We start from the raw sequence: 7609 nt of genomic DNA, 5'->3' as shown, positions 1-7609 counted from the left end.
CAATAAGATTACCGTACTTTTACTCCAGTCAGAGATACAGGCCAAGTCAGATATTAGGTGTGCCATTGCTATTACTGAGATGGATGCTGCAGGAAGTGAATAGAAAGGTTAAGGGTGGAATCATCAGCGTATGAGTGGATAGGGTTAGATGTACAGCTTAGAAGGTCATTGATGAATAAAAGGAAGAGTGTTGGTGATAGGACAGAGCCCTGTGGAACACCACTACTGACAGATCTAGAAATGAGGTGGCCGTCTAGAACAGCAGCTATAACGACCAGAAACGAAGCTAGAGATGAAGGCACACATAGAAGGATAGACACCGTAAGAGGGTCATTTGGAAACTAAAGATTTATGCCAGACACGATCAAGACCCTTTGAGATATCAAGTGCAATGGCAAAGATTTCGTCAAAGTCTCGGAAGGAGGATGACCAGGAGTCTGAAAGGTAGGTGAGAAGATTGCCAGTCAAGCGTCCCTGACGGAACCCATACCAACGATCAGAAACAAGGTTGTGATAGGATAAATGCTTTAAGATTTTATGGACTCAAAAACTTGTGAGATACAGGATGTTAAAGCATTTGGGCGATAGTTATAGGGTTGTGAATGGTCACCCTTCTTTAGAACAGGCTGAATGAGAGGAAACTTCCAGCAAGAAAGAAAGGTACAAGTCGATAGACAACGACAAAGGAGTTTATCAAGGTAGGGCATAAGCACAGAAGCACAGTTCTTGAGAACAACAGGAGGGACCTCATATGCCTTGTTAATATTGAGGCCAGTGATGGCAGAAAATACATCAGTTGAAGGAATTTTAATGTCAGCCATGAGGACGTCAGAGGGGGGAAGTGATGGAGGAACAGCACCGAACATCTAAGGTGGAAATGGAGAAGAAAGATCTGCTTTAACAGTAGAAGTAATAGCTACAGAGCCATCAGAGTGGAAAAGAGGAGGGAAGGATGATGAGGTAAAGTTGTTAGAATGGTTTTTAGCAAAGTGCCAGGAGGAGCGGGAAGAATTCAATTTGGAGAGTTCAGAGCATTTAGTATGCCTGAAACTATTTTTAGCAGAGCGAAGAAAACTTAGCACGATTTCGGGCAAAAGCATAAAAAAGTTGAGAGTCAGTGATGGGTTGCCTCTGGTACCTTTGTAGGCCTTCTCCTTGTTGTGGACATCATTAAAAGTGTGATTAAACCAAGGTCTCTCTGCATTAGTCAGAGGTTATGAAAAATGAATGTATGTCTCCATGTCCGAGAGAGTAACCTCTGTAATGCACATGGCACACCCGGATGGCTCTCGGCCATGGAAGCAATAATCATTCCAGGGAAAATCAAAGAAGTACTGCATGAAGACCTCCCAATCAGCAACTCCAAAGTGCCACAACCAGTGTTTCTTCGGAGGGTCCACAGGCCGTACTGGATTGATAGGACAGGTTAAGGTGAAAAGGTTGTAGTCAGAGGAGCCCAATGGAGAGGAAAGATTAACAAAGTAAGCAGAAGGATTAGTTGTAAAGAAGGGGACAAGTATGTTGGAACTCTCTCCAAGGCAGTCAGGGATACAGGCACGGTGCTGTACAAGCTGCTCTAGGTCATTAAGGGTAGAAAAGATGAAGGCTTGTTCACCAGGTGGATCAGTGAAAGGAGAGGAGAGCCAAAGGTGGTGGTGAACAATGAAATCTAATATGGAGATTTCAGAGAAAGGAGAAATGGATTAAATGTGTTCCATAGTAGAAGTAGATATTCGAAGAGTTTTTCATAGTCAGTAGTATTAGGGGATAGGTAAGCAGCACAGATATATTTAGTCAGAGAATGACAGGAAAACCAAAGCCAGTGAGTCAAGAATTCAGAAGAATCAAGTTCAGGAGCATGAGAGCAAGGTAAGTTGTTGCGTACATACAAACAGCAGCCACGTTTTGCTTCGAAATGAGTATAGAGAAAGTAGGAGGATACAGAGAAGGGTTTGCTATCAGTTGCCACAGACAGCTGAGTCTCAGCTAGGAAGAGGAGGCGAGGTTTAAAGGAGGAGAGGTGGTGCTCAACACAGAGAAAGTTTGAGGAAAGGCTGCGAATGTTCCAGAAATGAAGAAGTGAGACTGACAGTGGTTCCAGTTACCTCGCTAGATCGTCGCCAAGAGAGGGGCAGATGGTGGGGGCATTTATGCCCCCCCCCCCTCCGGGGACTCAGAGGCTTGGTTGTGAGACCCCATTTTGGTTAACTTTTGCATAGAAAGTGTAGTGTGCAATGTACATATAGTTCGGTGTTGACAATCAAAGAAACCTGTATGGGAGAGTATGGTGGCCTACTCTCTGTTCCTGAAACACTGAAAAAGTTCAGCAAAGAGGGATGGTCAGGAACTAGTCCCGAGGGCTGTCATCAGCATCTTGGGAGTACCGCCCTGCTCAACTGCTGCTACAGTCTACTCCCTATCTGGTAGAAATGCACAGATTAATTTACAGTTTGCTACAAATCCAGAAAAATATTTGCTTAATTAGAAAACAACACTTGTAAGTGTAATTATCAACAGTTTTTCTCAGCACCAACAAACATCATCTATGGGAGACAATAACTTTCTGCAGAATGTTTTTCATATAATTTCAAACTATTTATAAAGACAGAAGCATCAGTATTGTTGAAAATAAAAGACTCGGGTTCTTTATGGCTGAACCACCCTAAAAGGCCTAAAATGGACATTTCATTAATTTGTCTTCATAATTACAACAAAAAAACTTAGGGTATTTTCAAAAAAATTCAGTTTATATCCATGGGAATATAGTGTTAGTCATATTTACACAGATTCTCGTGATTATGTGTCCTTAGTAAAGAAAAAGCCTGAAAGGACCACTTATAAACTATAAGTCATAACAAATTCTAATGTATTTTTAAAGTTTTTAAGTTCAAAATATATGGGAATATAACTTAGTCACTGGAAATTATGCACTGTGTAACAAAAAATTTTTTTATTCAAATTGTTTGGTCTTGTTAGACTCAGTTTTCCACGCTGATTCCAATGGTGTATCTTTTGTTTGTCTATCTCTGGGTTTTTGTCAACAATTGGCACTTATTTGTTTCCAGTCTTATTATCGTGCGCCAATGTACAGTACCTAGAGCAGCTTGTACAGCACCCTACCCGTATCCCTGACCGCCTTGGAGAGAGCTCCAACATACTTGACCTCTTCCTCACAACTAATCCTTCTGCTTACTCTGTTAATCTTTTATCTCCGTTGGGCTCCTCTGATCACAACCTTATAACCTTAACCTGTCCTATCACTCCGGTACGGCCTGTGGACCCTCCAGGGAAACGTCGTCTCTGGCATTTTGGAGCCGCAGACTGGGAGGCCCTCAGGCAGTACTTCTTTGATTTTCCCTGGAATGATTATTGCTTCCATGGCCGTGAGCCATCTGAGTGTGCCTTGCGCATTACGGAGGTTATTCTCTCGGGCATGGAAGCATACATTCCTTTCTCATATCCTTTGACTAACGCAAGAAAGCCTTGGTTTAATCACGCTTGTTCTAATGCTGTCCGCAACAAGGAGAGGGCCTACAAAAGGTACCGGAGCCAACCCACCCCTGAATCACATCATCTTTACGTTTCTGCCCGGAATCGTGCTAAGTCTGTTCTTCGCTCTACTAAAAATAATTTCATCCATACTAAATGCTCTCAACTCTCCAACTCGAATTCTTCCCGCTCCTTCTGGCATCTTGCCAAAAATCTTTCTAACAACTTTACCTCATCATCCTTCCCTCCTCTTTTCTACTCTGATGGTTCTGTAGCTATTTCTTCTACTGATAAAGCAGATCTCTTCGCACAGACTTTCTCCTCCAATTCTACCTTAGACGATTCCGGTGCTGTTCCTCCATCACTTCCCCCCTCTGACTTCCTCATGGCTGACATTAAAATTTCTTCAGTTGATGTATTTTCTGCCATCACTGGCCTCAGTACTAACAAGGCATATGGGCCTGATGGGGTCCCTCCTGTTGTTCTCAAGAACTGTGCTTCTGTGCTTACACCCTGCCTAGGCAAACTCTTTCGTCTTTGTCTGTCAACTTGTACCTTTCCTTCTTGCTGGAAGTTTGCTCTCATTCAGCCAGTCCCAAATAAGGGTGACCACTCCCAACCCTCCAACTATCGTCCAATTGCTTTAACGTCCTGTATTTCAAAAGTTTTCGAGTCAATTCTTAATAGAAAAATTTTAAGGCATCTTTCCTATCACAACCTTCTTTCCGATCGTCAGTATGGGTTCCGTCAGGGACGCTCCACTGGCGATCTTCTCACCTACCTTTCAGACTCCTGGTCATCCTCCTTTCGGGACTTTGGCGAAAGCTTTGCCATTGCACTTGACATCTCAAAGGCTTTCGATCGAGTCTGGCATAAATCTTTAATTTCCAAACTGCCCTCCTACAGTTTCTATCCTTCTATCTGTGCCTTCATCGCTAGCTTCCTTTCTGGTCGTTCTATAGCCGCTGTTGTAGACGGCCATCGTTCTTCTCCTAGATCTATCAATAGTGGTGTTCCTCAGGGCTCTGTCCTATCACCAACTCTCTTCCTTTTATTCATCAATGATCTTCTAAGCTGTACATCTAACCCTATCCACTCATACGCTGATGACTCCACCCTTCACCTTTCCATTCGGTTCCCGCAACGCCCATCTCAACAGTTACTTCAACAAACAAGGGATGAGGCTATGGCACACCTAATGTCTGACTTGGCTCGTATCTCTGACTGGGGTAAAAATAATATGGTTGTCTTTAATGCATCTAAGACTCAGTTCTTACACCTTTCAACCCGACAAAATCTTCCACAGGTATACCCACTAATGTTTAATAATATTCAGCTTAATCCTGCATCATCCTTGAACATGCTTGGGGTTTCATTTACTCGGGACTTATCTTGGAAAGATCATATTACATCTCTTGTAAAATCTGCTTCCAAGAGATTGGGTGTGCTAAGCCGTCTCCGCTCTTTCTTTACCCCTGTGCAATTGTTGACTCTATACAGGGGTTTTATCCGCCCCTGTGTGGAGTACAACTCTCATGTGTGGGGAGGCTCCCCTCATACAGCTCTTCTCAATAGGGTGGAGTCAAAGGCTTTTCGTCTCATTAACTCTCCTCCTCTTACTGACTCCCTTCAACCTCTGTCTCTTCGCCGCACTGTTGCATCTTTATCTCTTTTCTATCGCTACTTTAATGGTCACTGCTCCTCTGAACTGTCTGCTTGCATTCCTCCACCTCTACGACGGGCGCGTAGCACCCGTCTGGCAGCAAACTCTCATCCTTTTTCTGTCCAACTCTCTAATGCAAGAGTTAACCGTTACTCCCAGTCTTTCATTTATGCAACAGGTCAGCTCTGGAACTGTCTCCCTCTGTCTGTATTTCCTGCTGCCTATGATCTCCAGTCTTTCAAACGCAGTGTGTCCAGGCATCTCAAAATGATCGAATCTTGAATTTGGCTCTATATTGTATTTTGTTTTTCTCTTGGGGGGAACTGTTACTGCCGGCTCATGGCCTTTGGTTCCTTCTTCCTCACATAAAAAAAAAAAAAAAAAAAATGGCTGATGTATCGCTCACCAAGTCACACACACACACACTCACACCATCTGCATCCATGCTGATATCTCTGATATGACCATTACCTGTACTGCGTCTTGCAACGCGGATCGAGTCAGTTCATTTGATGAGCTGGACTCACGTTGCTAGTTTGGCTGGTTGATGTGTTTTTAAGCCGTTCCTAAAGGAGTTTCTATTGATGAGAATGACCAGCAGACGTTCTTGCAAGCTGTTACCCGATACATTTTGTTATATACGTGGAGAATATATTGGACTGAAGATGATCAAACACAGAATCCATTTTGATACCAAATTTGCTCATGCATACAACGAATATTTTGGCGTGGCAATGGGCAATGAAGATAAGGACTGGGCTTCGTACTTCACTTGTGGTAGCTGTGGCTCTTCACTTGAAGCTTGGCTATGAGGAGCGATAAAGAAGATACCTTTCACAGTTACGAGAGTGTGATGAGCGCCTTCACATCACCACGACGATTATTATTTTTGCATGGTTGATATAAGTGGTGCAAAGAGCATTAAGGGCAGAAAGAACATTGTATACCCAATTTCGATCTCTCTGGTGCCTCACAGTGATGAGCTGGTGATTCCTGCCCCTCCTGTGGACACGGAAGTTGTCTCTGACCATAAGGACATCATCGACGATGAAGGAGAAAGTGATGATGAATACTAATGTTGGAGAATGTTCTGGAGACACTCCACACTTTCCCAGTCAGCAAGAACTGGATGATTTGGTCCGAGATTTAGGACTCACCTAGTCCAATGCTGATCTGCTGGTATCATGTTTAAGTGTATGGAACTTGGATCCCAGCTGGAAGTTGCATTATAGGAATTGCCATGGCAAGTTTGCATCCTTCTTCGAATTTTGTCAAGAAACCTCATTGTGTTATTGCTTTCATGTTAAGGGTTTGTTCTAAGCCATGGGAGTGGATTACAAGGCCACAGAATGGCAACTCTTCATAGACAGTTCCGCGAAGAGCCTAAAAGTTGTACTTTTTCACATCGGCAATGAACTCCCATGAATTCCAGTTGCACATACTGTGGAAATGAAAGAAGGCTATGAGAATGTGAAGATTTATCTGACAAAGATCAAATACTCAGATCACAATTGGGAGGTTTGTGTGGATTTAAAAATGATTTTGTTCCTACTTGGAATGCAAGGCGGTTATATGAAGTACTCATGTTTTTTTATGTTTGTGGTACAGCCAGAGTGATGCAGAAATTTCCGTGAGGAAAGACTTGTCTCTCAGAGAGAGTCTCACACCAGGCCCATGCAACGTTCTGAGAGCTCCACTGATCTCCAGAGAGAGAAGGTATTGCTACTGCCGCAACACATAAAACGTGGTCTTGTGAAACAATTCGTGAAAGCCATCAACAAGGATGGCAATGCGTTTCTGCATATCCGACCAGTGTGTCCCAAGTTCAGCGTGGCAAAGGCAATGGCTGGCATATTCACCACGCCGCAAGTTCGAAGAATGCTTGCAAGTCATGAACTCCAGGGTAAAATGACTGATGATGAAAAGTGCACTTGGAGGGGTTGTGGATGTTTTTCTTGGCAACCAGAGGAGACCAGATTTCGCACAGCTCGTCGATGACCTGATCGGGACATCCCACCAGCTTGTACGCAGAATATCAATCAAATTGCACTGTCTGCATTCCCACCTTGATTTCTTCAAAAGCAACTTGGGTGCAGTCATCAAGGAGCATGGCGAACTGTTCCACCAGGACATTCTGCTGATGGAGGCCAGATATCAGGGCAAGTGGAGCGAGGTGATGATGGGCGATTACGTTTGGGGATTGTTACGTGATCGTCATCACAACTACAGAAGAAAGTTAAGATCAAAAGTGCATTTCTGGATACTGTGTGCCCTGCATTCCTTGTGATGTTACTGTTTGCTCATTTTCTAGTTATATTCATAATATACACCCGGGAGTATATCGACTCTTTCACATTCTCAACATTCTCGGAATGGTAAAAAGTTGAAGTTCCTGTTTTTGTAAGATACATATGTTGTTGTATAATTCCTGTAACTCTAGATTTAAACAAAAACAAA

Source organism: Coenobita brevimanus, chromosome 93 (assembly GCF_032717465.1).
Source record: "Coenobita brevimanus isolate Jiangsu-jjx chromosome 93, ASM3271746v2, whole genome shotgun sequence".
In the NCBI taxonomy this organism is placed as follows: Eukaryota; Metazoa; Arthropoda; class Malacostraca; order Decapoda; family Coenobitidae; genus Coenobita; species Coenobita brevimanus.
The sequence above is the reverse complement of the archived record's forward strand: the minus strand, read 5'-3'. Positions refer to the sequence as shown.